The sequence below is a fragment of the Osmerus mordax genome, chromosome 6 (genome assembly GCF_038355195.1).
Source record: "Osmerus mordax isolate fOsmMor3 chromosome 6, fOsmMor3.pri, whole genome shotgun sequence".
Taxonomy (NCBI): domain Eukaryota; kingdom Metazoa; phylum Chordata; class Actinopteri; order Osmeriformes; family Osmeridae; genus Osmerus; species Osmerus mordax.
In genome coordinates, this window is record NC_090055.1 from 8,400,618 (window position 1) to 8,421,889 (window position 21,272).

General features: G+C 52.3%; 1 protein-coding gene across 1 annotated transcript in view; it reads right to left on the minus strand.

Moving 5' to 3' along the window:
- kpna5 (karyopherin alpha 5 (importin alpha 6)) overlaps positions 1-21,272 on the minus strand; it is a 73,025-nt gene that overhangs the window by 4,692 nt on the left and 47,061 nt on the right. The gene's annotated exons all lie outside the window — the stretch shown is intronic.

The following is a 21,272-nucleotide window of genomic DNA, read 5'->3' on the forward strand; positions in this document are numbered from 1 at the left end:
GTACCCTCCCCTCTATCTCAACCCCCCCTCCACTCAACCCCCCCTCCACTCAACCCCCCCCAAACTCCAATACCTTTTCCACGGGCTTAGAAGCCCAACAACAGTGTGCCGAGGGTGCGAAGACACTCAATTAGTAAAGCCTGCTGACGTAGCCACGGAACAGAGGGGAGAAAACACTTTTTATGATTAAAGTTTGAACTAATGAGTTGAAAGCTTGTCAAATCAACTAAGTCTACATCTTAGTAAACAACACAGGGTGAATGAATGGTGTTCTACCAGTCAGGCCTGGGATCCATTTCGTCCATATGAAAACTCAATCCAGACCATGAATATTACACGTGTTACGTCTCCGTTGCGTGTGTATGGCTTTACACGGGGGCCGTGTAAAGCCGTACACACGCAACGGAAAACAATAGCAGTCAACGTGAATGCAGCCTGGAAGCCAGTGTTATATTTTTCGAGAGGTGGGGTTGGGGGGGGCAGGAGGGGGTAAGGGGGGGGGGGGGGGCACTGAAAGACAGAGACGCCTTCTATCATCCCTGCACCCTCAGAAAAGCTCTTAGCTCAGCATTCACACTCCTGAAGTCGAAATTTCCACCATTTACACACTACAGAAGAGGCCCAATCAAGCCTTAGTGAGCCTATACATACATGTCTGGAGTGGGGTAGATGTGGGGGGGGGGGTTCCTCTCTGGGGCCTATCTACAGAACGTTCCAGTGATCTTCAGGGACTTAAAGGCTTGAGTGTTGGCTGTGGGCACGGGGAGAGGCAGAGGGGAGGAAAGAGAGTGTGAGAGAGAGAGAGAGAGAGAGAGAGAGAGACAAAAGAGGGGGAGAAGGGGAAAAAGAGAGAGAGAGAGAGAGAGAGAGAGAGAGAGAGGAGTAATGTGGTGAAAGGACCATTTACATACAGGAGCCGTCTGGTGTACCACAGTGGAGGTGCTTCCCAGAGGTGCAGTTGGCTGTGTGTGTGTGTGTGTGTGTACACAAATTTGTGTGTGTGTGCGTGGGTGTACGTGTGTGTGTGTGTGTAGGCCTTTCCTCAGGGCTCTCTCTGTCTCATTTCCATGCTCTATTTTAGATCAAGGCTTCTCTAATATTTCCTGGGAGGCGATCTGAGATTGGAATTTGATTCACTTTGAGGGACACTGGGATGCACACACACATACAAGCATACACACACACACACACACACACACACAATGAACAGAGAGAGAGAGAAGTCATTCATTTTGAATACAAAGAAATGTCATCTGTTATTAAATACATTCCAAATACTCAGATATAAATATCCATGCGGATGTTTTACATCATTCTCAGGGTTTCATGTCAGTTCCCATCACTCTCCTCTGTTTGACAACACGTCTTGTTTCTATTGGCTAATGAACAAAACCAATCTGAGAGATCCACATAAAGAGATGAGGTGTGGATTACGTAAGGACATAGATGATGTCCTGTGTGTCTGTGTCTATTTATGTGCATGGGTGAGTGTATGTTTGAGTGTGTCTGGTTTTGTGTGTGTGTCTCGGCGTGTACATGTGTGTGTGCATGTGTGTGTCTTATTCTGTGTGTGTGTTCGTGTGTGTGTCTGCCTGCCACCATAACTCATTCGGCAGGAAGTCATTATTAGCAGCAGAAGCTTCGCTGCTTGAACATGATTGGTGCACATTAAATAGCACTCCCCTTTGTAACTGTACACAGAGAACCCAGCAGGACTCTGAGTGGATTAGCCCAGGATGGAGGGAGGGGGAGGTAGAGAGAGCGAAAAAGGGAGAGAACGCACATATTTAGACCTATTTGCAGAGGTACCCTGAAATAAGAGCACCGAGTCGATTTATATGTGGATATCCGCAGGCCCGAGATACGGAGAACAAGCGACAACGGCTTCCAATGAATTTGTTCCAATGAAGACGGGGGTTGGGGGGGGGGGGGGGGGGTTGGAGGGGGGGGGGGGGGCGGGGGGGGGGCGGCGGGGGGGGGGGGGGGGGGGGGGGGGGGTTTGTATAACAGCATGGTCACACACCCTGCACCCTGCTCTGTGTCTGACCTGATGGCGGAGCGGACAGGAGCTCACAGCTCGGTGAAGCAGAGGGCGAGAACTTCTCCCCCAGCACCATGTGACCTCTATGCAGACCCAGAGTGGACGTTCCAGGCAGACGCTGTCCTGGCTGTCACAGAGTTCCGTCGCTGGCGGCAAAAGGGAGACACGGCCGTGTCTGCTGGCGTACGTGTACCTCTGATACGAGGGCTGGCAGACTGGGAATGGGTGTGGTGTTTGCGTGCGTTTGTGTGTGTGGTGTGTGCGCTGTATATGGTGTGTGGTGTGTGCGCTGTATATGGTGTGTGGTGTGTGGTAGATAGGTGGTCTGTTGAGCAGCAGACAGGGGTGATAGAGGCTATGTTTGGCAGAGAGCAAGTGGAAGCGTGGGTGAGGCCTTCTTGACCTCCTTGACAGCACAGTGTGCGTGGGTGCGCGTGTGCGTGCGTGTGCGTGCGTGGCCTCTCAGGGTTCAGGGCCTCTCTGTGTCCGGGCTTGGCAGTTAAACTGGCAGAGGGGTCACCCCGGGGTTGGAGGGGTTACACTCAACACTGGCTGGGACTAGCTCTGGGGTACATCCTCCCTTGGAGAGAATGTGTGTGTGTGTGTGTGATCGTGTATTAAGTGCCGAAATGATGAACACTCTTGTAATGTCTCTGGGCAGATGGGACGCCCCCTCGCCCCCTCCCCCTCTCCCAGTAGCAATCAGACAAGTGTTTCCGTGGTAACTCGACACACTGACCACCACCGCTGACCTGCCGCCACACCCCTGGGGGCTCCGTAACCCCCCCCTCTGTCACAACCGAGGGACCCTAACCAACCCCTCCCTGCCCCTGGGACAGTTTCTCTCTGCCATACCCTGCCCCCATGGCACCCTCTCCCACCCGCCCGGCCCCCCCCATGACCCCTCCCTGGCCTCATCCTCTCTCCCTGGCAGGTTGGGGACAGCGAGGACAGAAGATGGGGCCTGTACACCCGCCAGACAGGACAGGAGGGGCAACCCACACATGGGTACATGCTACATGCTCAGGATGACATGGGGGGGGGGGGGGGGGGGCTGCGACCTTCCTCCCCCTGTCTGCCCCGCCCCTCTCCCGGAAGAGGCAAGGTGGGTTCAAATGCGGGCGCAACTCCAGCTACGCCTTGTGCTAAACAAACGGCCCTCATGTTCATTCGTTGGAGTGTGGTGATCTGGATGTTGTCGTTTCTCTCAACTGTGTTTCAACTGTTTTCCGTTGGATGTGTGCTCTCTCAGCTTAGAGTTTATAATTGTCGCTCTAAATTGGTCTCCTCTCCTGTGAGATGTGTGTTCTGCTTCAGTGTCCTGCTGCACAATAAATCTTTGTTTAACAAATGCAAAGCAGATGGCACTATGTGAGGAGAGAGAGAAACGGTGTGAGAGAGAGAGATAGAGAAAGAGAAGATGGAGGAAGAGAGAGAGAAAAAAAGAGAAAATAAAGCAATCTGCCCACATCCTCGGCAATCACACACACAGGTCCGGTCCGGTCCAGTTTCTCTCTCTTTTTCTGTCTCTCTCTCCCTCTCTCGGTCTCTCTCTCCCTCTCTCTTTCTCTCTCTTCCCCATTCTCCTTTGGACCCTGTCTCTCCCCCTCCCTCTCCCTCTCTCTCCACCTTCCATCTCGCGCTGGCCTCCCCTCCCCAGCCTGTCTCTGGTCGTTATGGATACAGCTCCAGAGGTCGCGTGTTCCCCCTCGGAGAGAGAACGCTCGGCGCCCCGAGGGGGGGTTGCCGTGCTACGGCGGCGGCGGCCGCCCACCAAGATGGCCGCCCCCCAGTCCTGGGCCGGGGCCGAGACTGATCCGCTCGTCGGGACGCGTCGGGACGCGTCGCGAGGCGTCCGGCGAGCGCTGTCCAGATCGGACAAGCCTGCGCTACGACGCGAGGTCAGCGATTGGACTCAGGGCAAATAGGAAGAGTCCTCTGTGTGTGTCCTATGAGTTAGTTATTACCTTCTCATTAGAATATTCAAGATGACATCGTGTCCAGTCGGCCCTGCCTAACCCTTGTGAGGGATCTTGGGATACTTGTTTAAAAATAACAGGGAGAGAGGGGCAGCGTGGGTAATTATGATGCTCGGCGACAGCGCTGGCGAGCTGGACGTCGTGGCCAATGACAACGGCCTGTGTGTTTATGTTTGTGTACAACCTCAAAATACTGCTGAAAACAGAAAAGTGCTCCTTCGAATTACAGCAAGCGTGTTCCGTGATATATTTACTGAGGCAGAGAACTATTGTCCAGCTTTAACCGTTTCCCACCCTGTGAGCTTTCCCTCACCGAGGAAGGGGATCTGTTTAATGAACATAATAAAGTATGTATTCGACTCGAAAGAGTCTCGAGTATTTACATCCTGTGAGAGAGTCATTATGAAGCACCATTAGCCTCCATAGTCACACCATCAAGGTGCACTCCTCTCCTCTCTTTTCCTCCATCCCGCCTCTTTCTTTTTCTCTCTCTCTGCATTAATAGACACATTAAAGACCTGGAGGCCTGTTTGAACCGCACAGCACTTCACCCCTTTTCTCTCTCTCTCTCTCTCTCTCTCTCTCTCTCTCTCTCTCTCTCTCTCTCTCTCTCTCTCTCCCTCTCTCCCTCCTTTCATCTCGGTTGGTGAACGAAGGGAAGCATCACTTAACATTGAAGCTCACCACGCCATTACCTGAGTAGCTGCTCTAGCAGCAATTACAAAGCCAAGACAAATAATTAGCGTGACAAACGAGTGGCGGCCAGTGCGTCCTTGTTGTGGTTGAGGCGTGTAATTTGGAGCCTGAGAAGAGAAGCCTGCCACAGTGGCAGCAATTAGCGACCAGCGAGGTAACTTTAAACCTGCGGAGGGTGTGTGCGCGCGTGTGTGCGTGTGTGTCTGCGTGCACGTCAGTGTCCTTGGGAACCTTCAAAAGTTTTTTATTTTTTTAACTATCATCATTATCATTGTCAAATATTATATGTGTATGAGGGTTTGGGTTGTGATAGTCAACAAGCAGCTTGTCAGTCAGATAACCAGTCAGTTAGCTGACTTATCACAGTGTCTAGGCCAGAGTTAAACAGCTTTTGTTTGAAATAAATCCCTCAGGTTGCCTGTGAGCGTGTGTGTGTATGTACCTGTGTGTTTGTGTGGTGGTCTTCAGTCTATCGTGTCTGTTTCCTCTGTCTTCTTCATTCGTGCCTGCCTGTCACTGCTGACAACAGACCTGCCAGATGGAGCTGTACCTGTACAGCTCTCTATCACACAGAGCAGAGCAGAGCAGAGCAGGGGGGAGATGAGAGGAGAGAGGAGGGCAGGGCGTGGGAGGGGTGAGCAGGGTAAAGCAGAGGTGAACAGAGTAGAGGAGAGGAAATGAGCAGGGAAGAGTTTGAGGTCTGCCGAGAGTGCAGAGAGCAATGTGTCGTGTCATTCCGGGATTAGAAGCCAGATTAACACTAGCCTGAGAAGATAGAGTCTCTACTGGGTACAAGTAGTATCTAACTGTACTGTACCACACACACACACACACAGCAGTCTTATCAGATATGTACAGATAGAGTAAACAAACAGTCTCTGTGTGTTCTCTTTGGTCCCTAGAGGCCTATTTAAAACCACCGAGCCCAGGTGTTATTCTTCTGTCCCAGGATGTGTGTGTGTGTGTGTGCGTGTGGGAGGGGGTGTGTGCGTTTGCGTGTGTGTGTGTGTGTGGGAGGGGTGTGTGCGTTTGCGTGTGTGTGTGAGCTGACTTCTCTATACAGACTAAGTACAGGTAAAGCCAGGAGTTTTCTTGGGGTCTCCTTTTGCCCGGGTGGGGGGGGGGGGCTGTTGTCTGCTTCCTGAGTCACAGAGGCGGGCACACACACACACACACAAGCGCGCACACATGCACATTAGTTTATGAATTTATTAATGATCTAAACAGAACATGCACCATGAAACAGGTGCATTTAATAACTATCCATTTGGAGTTTTCAGATCGTCTATTTTTGTTTGTGAAAATCTCCCGCCTCCGAGACGCGAAACAAATCTCACCTCTTGTTTTCCAGCACTCCTCCTCCTCTATTCTTTCTTTCTTTCACACAATAGATCAACCACACTCCCACGTGTATAAAAAAAATTCTGAAATAAAAACATTTGGAGGATTTAGAGGGGCAGCACATGTTGGGAGAGAGAAGATGAGGGAAGAGAGGTCAGTGGTAGAACAAACCAAAGCTTAACATCATCCTGTGCTTGACACACACACACACACACACACACACACACAAACACATTCTCGGACCATACTCCTCTTATGTTCACTCAAATCCAGGCCATCTTGGCTACCCCTTAAACTCCTTTTCTCACCTGTCCACCTGCCACCAGCACACACTTTTTATATTGTAATTTACAACTTATATTTTATTTTATTGTATATTTAATTATATTCTAATCCCACTTAGTACTGCTAGTTTATGTACCCTTAGTATAGATAGTCCACATATTTAAATTTTAGGTATATGTTTATTGTATGCACCTTCCTGCCAAAGCAAATTCCTTGTCTGTGCAAACTTTCATGGCGAATTAATCCCATTCTGATTCTGATGCTGACACACCACACCCACACACACACACACACACACACACAAACACACACACACTCCCACTACACCCTGCCTATCATCTCCCTTGTGAATGCTGGCAGTGATTCCATCTTTAAGGGTGGAGCTCCTGGACAGGGAAGCCCATAAAAAACACCCATTAAACAGTGTTGATCCTGTCTGAAACATGGAGAAGCGGCCTGGAGGATTGCCTCTTCCTCCAGTACCTGGAGGGTCGGGGGAAGGGAATGGAGAGATTGATGGAGACATGGAGGGATGTAAGAATTGAGGAGATGGAGGGAGGATTGTAAAAGCCCATAGGTAAAATCCTGTGTCTATTGTATTAGTGTATGATGGTTATATCAACAGTAAAAGATACAAAAGCAAGCCTTTCCTGTTTACTTTGTGATATCTGACACAGTAATGCAACGCCCCGCCTCTCTCTGTCCCGCTCGCTCTCCTCCGCTGTGACCAGACACGCTCTGTCTGGTGCGCTGCCGCGGGGCGCTGGGGAGGTGGGGGGGGTGGGGGCGGGAGTCGACGGGTGTCCCATTGCTCTCACCATGCTGCCACCCGCACCCCCCTCCCCCCCTCCCCCATCCCCCCCTCGCCAAACACATCACCGTAGGTCCACGCCCCCCCCCTGCTGATGTCACCTATATCCCTCTCCCCATCTCCTCCTTTCGTTTGCTCTCCTCCCTTCGCCTCTCCTCTTTCCTCGCCTCCTCTTCCTCTATCGTCTTCTCCCCTTCTCCTTTCTTCTCCTTTCTTCTCCTCTCCTCACTTCTTTCCTCCCCTTCCTCCCCTCTGCATCCCTGAAGGGGGGCCAGTTTTGCGTGAAGGCCCCTAACGAGGGATTATCTGGAGACGGGGGCGGGGCCTGTGACACGTCCTATCCCGGGGGCGGAGTCTGACGGGCCGGGCCCTGCTCCGGCCTGACACGCTAGGAACACAGTGCTGACGTGGGCTTAACGTTCAGACGCCGGGCCCTGTCCGCTCGCCTTACCCGCTCGCGTCTGTCAGGATTGGGGGAGAGGGGGGAGAGGGGGGAGAGGGGAGAGGGGGGGGGGGGGGGGGGGCTTATTCCGGCGGGGCCATTTTCGATGATGCCAGAGAGAGAAGATGGCGTTGACCCCCCGTGGCCCCGGGCTGCCGTGGCGTGTTAGACTCGCCGCTCGCTGCTCCGGAAGGGTCCGAGATCGTTTACGTCCTGTTCATTACAGGCCGTCTGGCGTCCGGGAGTACGCCGATCTTGTCTCATCCCACCAGCAGCCTCTCTCTGTCACACCCACGCACACATCCACGCAACACACACACCAACACACACACAAACACACACATAAACACATTGTGTCTTGTTCTCTCCCTTCCGCTCAGTGCTGTAACTGCCAGGCCAGCTCTAATTCAAGGCGATGCGGAGCGATGAGAGCATTTGGTTCAAAAATAAAACGCATTGCTTCTCCTGTCACTCTCATCCTCTGAAGCCATTTGCTGAAAATGCCGCCCTAATCTGCCTTGTCTCTTTGTAATTACATCCCTGTTCTGTAACCTCGCTCTCTTTTCTGTCTCTCTCTGTCTCTCTCTGTCTTTCCTTCTGTCCCTCTCTATCTCTCTCTCTCCCCTCTCTCTCTCTCCCCTCTCTCTCTCTCTCTCTCCCTCTCGCTCTCTCATCCTCTCTCCATCTTTACACGGTCTATCTCTCTTCCCTCTCTTTTCCCCTCGCTCACACGCAAACATTCGGGGGTCTCTCCATCTTACTGTGTTTTTGTCTTTCTATTGTGCGTCTATGCGATTGTTCTCCCGACGCCGTTTGAGTCGGGAGTTTTGAAGAACAATGGGGCTGGTGCAGCCTGAGGAGACAGGCCCCCGGTTTACATATCAAACACCAGAAACAGATAAGAGCCGTGGAAACAGTGAGAGTGAGAGCGAGAGAGAGAGAGAGAGGAGGGAGGAGAGAAGGAGGAGAGAGAGGAGAGGGAGGGAAGGACTGTGAGGAGGAGAGGGAGGGAGGGAGGGAAGGACTGTGAGGAGGAGAGGGAGGGAGGGAGGGAAGGACTGTGAGGAGGAGAGGGAGGGAGGGAAGGACTGTGAGGAGGAGAGAGAGGAGAGGGAGGGAAGGACTGTGAGGAGGAGAGGGAGGGAGGGAAGGACTGTGAGGAGGAGAGAGAGGAGAGGGAGGGAAGGACTGTGAGGAGGAGAGGGAGGGAGGGAGGGACTGTGAGGAGGAGAGAGAGGGAGGGAGGGAAGGACTGTGAGGAGGAGAGAGAGGGAGGGAGGGAAGGACTGTGAGGAGGAGAGAGAGGAGAGGGAGGGAGGGAGACACCGGCAGGCCTTAGGCTCTTCTCACATCAGAGAGATGGAAGAGGGAGAGAGAGATTAAAAGAGAGAGATATAAAGAGGGTGTTTTTGGGGGTGTTGTGTTTAGGTGAATGGTGTGTGGGGGCTTATGTACAGCCTGATATGAATGACACGTCGAACAAATCTACGGAACAGAAGGTGGAGATGATCACCCTTTCCTGGCTCATTCAGGCTGTGGGAGGAACATTTCCAGTGACTCAAAGACATGCTGAACCACACTCAAAACTTCTTATATTTTCTTGCATATACATATTTTTCTTGCATTTTCTAATGTCATCTTATAGTCATGAATACGTTGATATTGAAGTGTTTAATGATTTATGAGATATCGGGACAGTATGTGTTCATCATTGTGTCCACACAGGGTCACAAAGTGCCCATCATCCTGGTGTGTCTGGTCAGACTGGACCAGATCTTTATGATCTCACACTCACCAACACACAAGCATCAGCAACCAGTCAGACTTCTCTGCATGCCGATTAGCTATTGTCTTAATGAGGACTACCTGGAAAAATACAGTAGTTCCACAGGGCCCTGATGGTTAATTAAAAGTTGGATAAAATGACAAAGCACATTGTTCTGTCGTGTTCAACCCTTCTATGAAGACAGCTCTGTGCAGCAGCTTTCCTGCTGAAACGAGGCCTGTAGGGGATCTGTGGAGTGCAGAGATGGATGGAGCAGGATGGAGAGATGGATGGAGCAGGATGGAGAGATGGATGGAGCAGGATGGAGAGATGGATGGAGCAGGATGGAGAGATGGATGGAGCAGGATGGAGAGATGGATGGAGCAGGATGGAGAGATGGATGGAGCAGGATGGAGAGATGGATGGAGCAGGATGGAGAGATGGATGGAGCAGGATGGAGAGATGGATGGAGCAGGATGGAGAGATGGATGGAGCAGGATGGAGAGATGGATGGAGCAGGATGGAGAGATGGATGGAGCAGGATGGAGAGACGGATGGAGCAGGATGGAGAGACGGATGGAGAGACGGATGGAGCAGGATGGAGAGATGGATGGAGCAGGATGGAGAGATGGATGGAGCAGGATGGAGAGATGGATGGAGCAGGATGGAGAGACGGATGGAGCAGGATGGAGAGATGGATGGAGCAGGATGGAGAGACGGATGGAGCAGGATGGAGAGACGGATGGAGCAGGATGGAGAGACGGATGGAGCAGGATGGAGAGACGGATGGAGCAGGATGGAGAGACGGATGGAGCAGGATGGAGAGATGGATGGAGCAGGATGGAGAGATGGATGGAGCAGGATGGAGAGATGGATGGAGCAGGATGGAGAGATGGATGGAGCAGGATGGAGAGACGGATGGAGCAGGATGGAGAGATGGATGGAGCAGGATGGAGAGATGGATGGAGCAGGATGGAGAGATGGATGGAGCAGGATGGAGAGACGGATGGAGCAGGATGGAGAGATGGATGGAGCAGGATGGAGAGACGGATGGAGCAGGATGGAGAGACGGATGGAGCAGGATGGAGAGACGGATGGAGCAGGATGGAGAGACGGATGGAGCAGGATGGAGAGACGGATGGAGCAGGATGGAGAGACGGATGGAGCAGGATGGAGAGATGGATGGAGCAGGATGGAGAGATGGATGGAGCAGGATGGAGAGACGGATGGAGCAGGATGGAGAGATGGATGGAGCAGGATGGAGAGATGGATGGAGCAGGATGGAGAGATGGATGGAGCAGGATGGAGAGACGGATGGAGCAGGATGGAGAGATGGATGGAGCAGGATGGAGAGACGGATGGAGCAGGATGGAGAGACGGATGGAGCAGGATGGAGAGACGGATGGAGCAGGATGGAGAGACGGATGGAGCAGGATGGAGAGACGGATGGAGCAGGATGGAGAGATGGATGGAGCAGGATGGAGAGATGGATGGAGCAGGATGGAGAGACGGATGGAGCAGGATGGAGAGACGGATGGAGCAGGATGGAGAGACGGATGGAGCAGGATGGAGAGATGGATGGAGCAGGATGGAGAGATGGATGGAGCAGGATGGAGAGATGGATGGAGCAGGATGGAGAGACGGATGGAGCAGGATGGAGAGACGGATGGAGCAGGATGGAGAGACGGATGGAGCAGGATGGAGAGATGGATGGAGCAGGATGGAGAGATGGATGGAGCAGGATGGAGAGACGGATGGAGCAGGATGGAGAGATGGATGGAGCAGGATGGAGAGACGGATGGAGCTGATTGGAGTAAACTTTCAATGAAGGCAGCGCTGGAGCAGGTGCTGCTGATGTGGGTGTGGCCAGTCTGGGGAGCACCGACAACACCACCGCCACTTTGGTTCCTGGACTCAAGAAAAGGTTCCCCACGAAGAAACGAAACCTATCACATCTGTGTCACATACATATGTGTTCTCCTTAAACATCTTTAGGTGAACCGATCCACTTTTTGGGCATTTTTCTTTTTTTTTTGTTGCATTTCTTCTCCTCATTACATCTCCATTCATCAGAGGTGATTAATAGGTGCAGTGGCACGCCTGCCTCGCTTTACTCTCAATTAAGCTGCATGATGCATGTTCTCATCAGCCCAGCTCCTGCAGCCTGGTTTACTATCCATGCTATTAGTGGACACTGTAATTAGAACCCCTCCTCTCCCCCTCCCCACATCCTGAGTCCCCTCTCCTTCCATCCCTCCAACATCCCTCCTTCACTCCCCCCCCCATCCCTGGCCTTTTTTAACGTCTTCCAAATAACGGAGAACTGAGTGGAGGAGAGGAGAGGAGGGAGGTAAAAGGGGATGTGGCGGTAATCATCCACTTCGCCGAGTTTTTATTTATTTATCTAGTTTTCTTCTTCGATCTCCTCTCACTCTCCCTTCTTCTTCTGCTCGAGTCTTGTCTTGTTCAGCAACATCATCTAAAACTCAAACCTTTCATTTTGAATGGACGGTTCCTCTGTTCCTCCTCCTCTCTTGCTACCAGTGAGTGTGTGTTTATGTGCGTGTGTGTCTTTATCTGGTTTCACCCTCACAATGGTGACGTCTTGCCCTAATCTATTCGCCAGCCCCGGAACATGCCTCTTTATTAGTGATATTGTTGGCGGTTAGAAGCATTAGCCATGCAGTCTCTGAGCACATGTTTTCAAGCACCTCTGATTACACGCTTGTTGCTGTGGTGACGTTGACTCCTAAGTGTAAGAGAGGAACAGAGGGAGAGAAGGATGGAGGGATGGAAGGAAGGAGGGACGCGGGCGGTGCTGACTCCCCCCCCCCCGCACTTTTAGAGAACCCTTGGAGGAGGCCTGAACACAGACCCAGAGGGGAGGGAGAGAGAGGAGAGAGAGAGGGGGGAGGGGGGTGAGAGTCCTGCAAGAAGACAAGAGACAGAACTGAAAAGCAGGAAAAATGATGCACAGACATAGGAAGAGAGAGAGAGAGAGAGGACAGTGGAAGAAAGAAAGAGCGACAGACAGAGATGGAGAGAGAATAAAGAGACCCGACTAGAGAAGTCTTTGTGCTGGTCTGTGAGCACGGCGGCTGCCATGTCTGTGTGAGTGTGAGAGTGTGTGTGTGTGTGTGTGTGTGGAGCTGGGTTCCCAGGGGCCCGGAGCAAGGCTTGTAGCAGCTAATTGGGCCTGTTAGGGTCAGCAATTATCCTGCTGCTACAGACGCAGGCTGACAGAACAGCCATCACTGGTCTGTCACTCCAGTCAGGCAGACGGAGAGAGAGAGGGAGAGGGAGAAAGAAAGAGAGAGAGGGAGAGAGGGAGAGAGAGAGAGAGAGATGAGAGAGAGAGAGGAGAGGGAGAGAGAGAGAGAGAGAGAGAGAGAGAGAGAGAGAGAGAGGGAGAGATAGAGGGAGTGGACGAGAGACAGGAGGGAGAGAGCGAGACTTAGAAAAGCAAGCAAAACGTAGAATAGTGAGCGCGTGCGCGCGTGAGAGGAGAGAGTGTGTATTGGCGCGTGTGAGCGTGTGTGAGAGTGTGTATTAGCGCGTGCGGCACGCGTGTCACAGCCGCGCGCACGCGCCCGGTGCATCGGCTCCAGAGAGCGCTAAGAGCAGAGGAGCGGGAGCTTGACAAATGATGCAACTGTGGCCTGGCTGGAGCTAAACGCCTCACCCAGCCCTCCCCCACCCAGGCTCCCAGTAACCACACACGCTGCGAGGGCGACTGAACACTCCGCCACTCTGTCACCGGTGGAGGCGGCAGCCTCACTCACCACAGTCCACCACGGAAGCCGGGTCTATCTACACTGGCAGGAAAGTGTGTGTGTGTGTCGGTGTGTACGGGGTGAGGAACACACACCTGTCTACCTGTCTGTCTGTCTGTGTCGGGAGGCTACGCTTCACTGTGTGGTGCCTTGACGCGTACACACACACACACACACACACTCGTCTATGGTGCCGCACAGACATCCAGCGCAGGTGCGCCGTGCTGTCAAGTGTCACAGCGACAACCCTGTCACCATGACAACCCTGTCCAGATGTTGACGAGGCCTCCTAATGAATGTGACTCTGGGTCATTAGCAGATGTAGCTCTCGCTGCCACACACGCACATTCACACACACACACACACACGTATACACAGCCCCCAGAGCATCCCATTATGACAGCAGAGGGGTACAGATGCATTGACACCTCCAGGTCAATGTATCAACTCTGTCCAATTAGTCCCAGTCACGCCAGTACAAACGGCAGGTGATGCCGAGCCAGGTACCTCGTACCCCGCAGACGCCAGAACAGGGGAGCGGGAGAGGAGAGGAGCAAAGCGAGGGAACAGAGGAGAGGAAGGTGGAGGAGAGAGAGAGGGATTACTAGACAGAGCTGGGCGTTGAGTTGTCATGGCAACGTATCGTTTTTTTTTTGGGGGGGGGTGTGAGTGCTCCGGCTCTTTATTTCATTTGCGTGGAAGGTGGCGTGAAAGCTGCACACTCGGAAGGGGATGTTGTGTGTGCCTGTACATGTTTTCGTGTGTGTGTTGCGTGTGTTTTCACCGATACAGTACCCGTGTGTTCGGCGTGTGTGGGTGTCCGCGCGCGCGCGGGTACACGGCACGCGTGTGTCGGCGCGCATGCGCACATACGCGTGTCGAGCGGGTGTGTGTTTACCGTATATGTGTGTTTGTGCGTGTAGACGTGATTGTAGTGCGTGTGAGCCCACCTGCGCGTGCGAGCCTGTCCTTCCGGGGTGATGCGTGGGGAGTTGTGGGAGAGTGAGGGGCGAGACAGGGTGACAGGCTGGCATGGGGGGGGGGGGGGGGGGGGGGCAGGGAGGACGGTGACGAGACAACCAGGGGTGCCACTCCTGCGCCCGGTGGAGCGAGACACCGAGGAACGGGCGTGACAGCCTGCCTCTCGGAGGCAAAGCCGCCTGCCTTTTTTAGGGGGGCTGCACGCCACCTCCTTTGGCGAGCTGTCTGAGGAGAGAGGGGGAGAGGGGAGGAGAGAGGGGGAGAGGGATGGAGAGAGGGGGAGAGGGATGGAGAGAGGGGGGAGAGGGAGGAGAGAGGGGGAGAGGGATGGAGAGAGGGGGAGAGGGATGGAGAGAGGGGGAGAGGGGAGGAGAGAGGGGGAGAGGGATGGAGAGAGGGAGGGAGGGATGGGCGGGGAGAGGGGGAGATGGAGGGCGAGGGTAGGGGGGGGGGGAGGGAGAAAAAGATAATGACAGGGAGCCCAAAAAAAGAGATATGAGGAGATAAAGAGAGATGAAGGGAGAGGAAGAAGGAGAAATTGAAGATGACTGAGTTGAACATGCAATATTAAACAGAGTGCCATCAGTCGGTGTTGGTTGGAAATATGGCGGATTGATTAAATCATAAAAGATGCACCGCACAACGTGATCAGGTCTGGTTTAATGATTCATGATCGTGCTCTTCTCCAAAGTACACAATCCCCAGTTTATCTGTGACAAATGATCCTTAACAGGCAAACACCATGCATTCATTTACTACCATCCCAGATCTGCCCGACGTGTTTTCTTGGCTGCCTCTCCGGATGACGGCCCTCCGCTGGTGTCCTCATCCCCCTGTCATGTCTCTGAGGCCGGCAAGCGCCGAGTAAGAGAGACACGACAACCACTTCCTAAGGCAAGGATGATGAATCCTCTATCCCCGGGCCGACGCCATCATCCCTTATTACGTCTTTACGGGCCAAGTCTATTTTTCGTGAAAGCGACGTGAGTGAGAGTTAAAGAGAGGACGGAGCTCGTCTCGTACTCGTGGCGTCCGGGCCCGGAAACCACTCCATCGCTCACGCCGAGCGAGGGGGAATTAATCAAATCTGAAGAGTGATTTTTTTCTTTCTTTTTCTTCCTCCACCCTCTTTGCCTCCTCGGGAGAGTAAACATCAATAAACATTACTTAATACCCCACAACACTGACCCCCCAGGCCTCCACTTAATTTAACTGGTGCGCAGCGCCTAAAGCGCTGCTGTTTTACACCAAATTACATACTCTGAAACTTTGCGGAGGCAGCCATTTTCCACCCTTGAGAGAAAAATTTAATTAGCCACGAATAGAATTGTTTTGGGGGATTTGCTCTCTTGACATGAAAAAAGACCAGTGGAAAAAGAGGTTCAGACAGGCGAGCGCCCCTAGTGGTCACACTGGGAGGACAGCAGGGAGCTCTGTGAGGAGGACACAGGGCCAGAGGACATGCTGTAGGATGCACTGGAGCCTCACAGGACTGACTCAGAGCACCCAGAACACACACACACACACACGGGATCTGCAGAACGATCGGCCATCACAGTGACAGAGCTGCCCCTCATCTCTACCTCCAGGTATTGATCTACCCTCCGATCAAAATGACCCTGTTAGCCACCTCCCCCTTTCCCTCACCCCTTCTTAGCCTCACCCCTTCACACCCCTCACCCCTCTCCACTGTTCTAACCCCCTCCCACTCCCTCCCCCCACGAACCACTCCTCACCCCCACTCAACGAACCACCTCCCCAGCACTCACCCACCCACCCGACACCGTTTTGATCCCCACTTAGAAACAGCACCTAACCCCCCCCCCCACCCCCCCCCCCCCCCATACACACACACACACACACACCGACACACACAGATTTTAAAAGGGCTCTGTGTGAAACAGCTCACATCACTTGGAGAAAGATGAGGTCATTAGGACATGTGAGGCTCTCTAGAAACAGAGAGCATGATTGGAAAATCAATTTTGATGTCCGAGAGGAGGCGGGTGGGGTGGGAGGGGGAGGGGGGGGGGGGTCAGTGTTTGTGTCTCTATTTGTGTTTTGGCGTCTGTTTTCCGGCAGGGTTGCAGTTTGTCTTCGAAACAGCTTCTCTTTAACCATGTCCTGTTTTAACAGCTTCAAAACTGAATCTGAGGCCTTTTCATGAAGCTCAGAAAATGAGCTAATATTGTGTGTGTGTGTGTGTGCATGAGTTTGTTGAGCATCTTTACGACATAATCCAAGGACATTGATGGACCATGTACTATGATTTCTTTCTTCTTCTATCCACCTTTCAACCTGGTGGTGGCTGTGTGTGTGTGTGTGTGTGTCTGTGTGTGGGGGGGTGGGGGGGGGGGGGTGGGGGGGTGGTGAGGGGCTGGGGGGGGCTGGTGCACTTGAGGAGACAGATAAGGAAACAGATGAAAGAGTTAGGCTAATTAGCAGGAGAAGGGAAAAAAGATAGATGCATTAAGTCTAAAATGAACTGCAGTTTTATCAGAAGAAGTGGGGCTACTTTTCATTGCAACAACATGGCTGCTGTCTATCTGATCTGACTGCATTACAGTCAGAAGTGTGTGGTGTCAAAGTGATGTGTTTGTGTGTGTGTATGAGTGTGTGACTGTGTGTGTGGCTGGCGTAGGGGGGGGGGGGGGGGTTGTTCATTTGTGTGTGTTCTGTTTGTGAGTGTGCGAGTGTGTGAGTTTGTAGCTCTCAGATGGTTCATATTCTCCCAGGATGAGATATGTAGGGCAGGAGAGGAGTAGGAGGGGTTAGGGGCTAGGGGGCGCTCAGACACACACACACACACACACACACACACACACACACCACACACAACCACACCTTGTCTCTTCATCAGCTCTAGGACTCTCACTGGCTGCTAGTGTTTGGTAGGAGCGGCAGAGGGCAGAGAGAGATATGAAAACTTTGTCAAGCGTGAAGGCCAAGCAGTTTGTATTGGGTACCATGGGGTGTGATATACATTTTTGTTTTCTTCCTGTGTGTTTGGGTTGGACCAAGGTTGGGCCTGCTTGAATGACATGGGCCATGCTTAGCTCTGATTGGACATCAAGGGCCAAGCTTGGCTCTGATTCGCCCACTGGTTTGATCGCCAAACTTGGTGATAGGCTGCCTGATGCTCAAATGTGCTGGAAGGCTGGGTGTTTATCATAAACGATTAGCTATTAACATAACTCACACATGTACATGAAAGTCTACGAAACCATTGCAAAACAAGAAATAGTAAACTTCTCCTCAAACATCTCCCCAATTCCATCTATTGTGTGTAACTGAACACACTGTTTTCTATAATTGGCACTTCATAGCATGTTATTAGATGAGATGTTTTCATCTGTGCAGGATATAGGTAAAGGCCTGTGAGACTGTAAGGTGAGCCAATCACACATTCATACACACAAATACGCACACAAACACACACTTTCACACAGAGAGAGAGATAAGAGGAGAAGGTCTCTTCTTTTACTGTGTAGTGCCTGAGGCTCAGACATTGGGGTAATGTGACTCAGTGTGTGTGTGTGTGTGTGTGTGTGTCTGGCAGGAAACAGAGATTGGCATCTGTCTGACAGGAACAGAGTGTGTTCTGTAGTGCTTGTTATTCTAGTGTGTGAGATTGATTCTCGAAATGAGGCGGCTGAAGTTAATTGCTCTCTTTGGAAGGCGTTTCTGTCAGCTTGACGAATATTTACAAATTAAAGTTAAAATGTTTATCCTTTGTTGTTTTCCTTGTGGAGTGTGTTTGCACGTGTGTGCATGTTTATGTCTGTGCGTGCGTGTAATTGTGTGTGTGCGTGTGTGTGTGTATGTATGGGAGTGTGTGTGCTTAGCAGTGACCCACCTTGAGTCTCCAGGTTCTTGTGTTCCACTCCCTCTTTCTGTCTATTGGTTTCTCTGTCCATCTCTCCATCTTCTCCTCTTTTCTCTCTCTCTGTCTTATTCTGCCTCTGCCGTCGTACTCCCTCCCTCCCTCCCTCCGCCCCCCCCCCCCCCCCTCTTTCTCTTTTCTCTGCTGAGAGGATTACAGGCTGCAGGGTTAACACAGTAGCTGTGTTGGACGAGCAGGCAGAGATTAACCTCCAACTTCCGTCTCTTCACCTCACAAAGGGACTGGATTAACTCCCTCTCACATCTTTAACCTCTCGCACCCCTCTGCGTGGGGAATGGTACGCTCCGCCGGGCATGCGTGAAAGGAGAGCTGCCCCTGCTGGGTGTTGGTACGACCCAGGCCGGGGGGAATGCTAACTCAGTCTGTCACTCCGGTAATTACACTGCGGCTGAGTTATAGAGTGACAGCATCAAATCCCAAGGCTGCTGTTTTTATGAAATCCAAGCATCCTCAGGCAACAGCCTCCATCTTTTCTCTCGGCTCTGGTAACAATGCCTTTTGTATGGGCCGCCTTCAAAACATACAAACAAAGGAGTAAAGTCAGTTTGCTCTGTAGACACACAATGAATATATATACAGTATGCATGTGCAGTCTCTGAGTGAGCTCCCTCTCTGCTCTCTCTGTACAGCACACACACACACACGTTCTCTGTGTGTGTGCAACACAGCAACCTACTCGAAGAAACCAATCGCCTTGCGGGAGGTCTGATGCCTCAATGGTCTCCTGTCTCACACACCAGTCACAAGATTGAAATGTGTGTATGTGTCTCCTTGTTATAAATGAGCACTATCATCATGTGCTTGCCGCTTCGCCTTTTAAAAACCCAAACCGCAGTCTGGAACACAATATAATTAACCACTCGCCATGACAGGATGCATTGTGGGAGTCCAGCTGACCACTCAGATTGCACTGTGGGATACGTGGGTGTGTAATGAGAAGAGGGAGGCTGACAGGAGGAATTAGATAAGTAGAGGAGGGGAAAGGAGAAGAGGGGAGGAGATAAGAGGAGAGGAGAGGCGGAAAGGCGAGGGAAAAAAAAGGTGTGCTCAGAATCTGTGCACTCGACCACAAAGCAGACATGTTTGTCGACAGACGCGATCGCCCTCTCCGTCGGCCTTGTCACATCAGCCGTCAGGCAGCGTTAGCTTGGCCCAGATGGGCCTGGTGCTCGTGTCTCTGATCTGGCTCACCTGTCAATCACAGCACGGAAGTACCTCACCCAGACTGGATCCATGACATCAGTCTCCATTAAGGGGATGGAGAACAAGCGCCCTGATGTGGTCGTGGTCCAGGGTCTCACTTTGACATGGAGAAGACATCCACCATCAGTCATCACTCTGCTCTGATCGGCAGCTCCGCCGTGGAAACTGCAGGAGCCGGGAGAAAAACGGGCTGGTAGACTGGAGGATTAAGGGAGGGGGGGGGGGGGAGTAGGGGATGGGATAAGGGAGGAGAAGAGAGGAGAGGAGAGAGGAGAGGAGGAGAGGGTGAGAAGAGAATAGGAGGGAAGAGGAGATTAGAGGAGGAAAGAGGAGAGATGAAGAGAGGAGAAGAGGAGCGGTGAAGAGGTGAGGAGGTGAGAGGAGGACAGGAGGAGAGGAGGAGAGGAGGAGAGAGGAGCGAGGAGAGGACGTGAGAGGAGGAGAGGAGGAGAGTGAGGCGAGAGGAGCCAAGGAGAGGACGTGAGAGGAGGAGAGGAGGAGAGAGGAGCCGAGGAGAGGTGAGAGGAGGAGAGGAGGAGAGGAGGTGAGAGGAGGTGAGAGGAGCCGAGGAGAGGAGCTACCTGAGGTGCAGCCGATGGAGAAGTCTGACACACAGGATCCTGAACACACGCGAGATGGAAGCAGACATGAATATTTCATCAAAGTGCGTTTACATGCAAACAAGAAGTGGAGGATGTGTCTGCTCCATCTGCCTTTCACTCTCTCCCTCTTCTGCTCCTTTCTGTCTTTCAATCTCTCTTTCTCTCTCTCTCTCTCTCTCTCTCTCTCTCTCTCTCTCTCTCTCTCTCTCTCTCTCTCTCTTATCTTCCCCTGCTCTCTGCAGTATCTCTCTCTCTTTCTCTGTCTCTGTCTCTCTCCATCTCTCTCTCTCCATCTCTCTCACTATTATCTTCCCCTGCACTCTACAATATCTCTCTCTCTTTCTCTGTCTCTCGCTCCCTCTCTCCATCTCTCTCCGTCCTGTGTGGCAGGTCTGGGTGAGTTAGGCACGGTTGGGTGTTTACAGAGGCCCTCAGTGCCATGTGGAGTAGGGTTGTCACCGCGAATGCAGGGAAGGCAGGCTAAACAGATCGTCTGCTTCAAGCTACTCTGACATACACACAAACACACACACATCCACGACTCACTCTAACAGAATGTACTCCAACCTACACAGTTACAGACAGCCGACATACTGTGCACTCTCACACACACCCACGCGTACACACACACGTGCACACACACACACACACAAACACACACTGTATGGTGTGTGTTTGTTCATCAACATGTAATGTTGAGGATAGCAGCAGCTTGCTGTTGGAGCCTCCAGCATCCATTAAATAAACATGTCAAGTTTTGAGAGTGAGTGTGTGTGTGTGTGTGTGCATTAGTATGTGTTTGTTACTGTGTGTGTGTGTGCTAGCATGTGTATTTGTGAGTGTGTGTTTGTGCATGTGTGTGTGTGGGGGTGGGGTGGGATTTCGCTCTTACGGCGAGCTGTGATCCCTGTGAAGAAAAGCTCGCAAAGCAACACAGTGTACTAACTCCCCCGACCAGTAGCCCCCTCTCTCCCACCCACACACATGCACCAACACACACAAGCACACACACACAAATCCCTCACAGGCTGCCGTTTGAATCTGAGTTTTGTCTGCGTCGAGATTCTCATTCGAAACGAGGAACATCAGTCAGCTTCTGCCTTCCGTGAGACGCCAGAGCTGCGTTTCCCAGCGCCGCGTATTGTTCGGAGACGAGCGTGTTGACACAAGAGTGAGTAGCAGGATGTGTGTAAACGTTGTGTTTGTGTGTTTACCGCTCCGCTCGCCCCCAGGTGAGGCGCTGCCGGTAGCCGCCGTGGCAGCTTGAAGAGCGGGCGTCGTGCCGGATTAACGCTTGTTTGTTTTACGTTTAGCGAGCGAGAGCTGCCGCTCCTCTGTTGCTTAGACGTCTCCCCCTCACCACACACACACACACACTTTTACACCATCGTACGCACTCGTACATTTACACACATACGCAAACCCCCCCCCCCACACACGTACAAATAC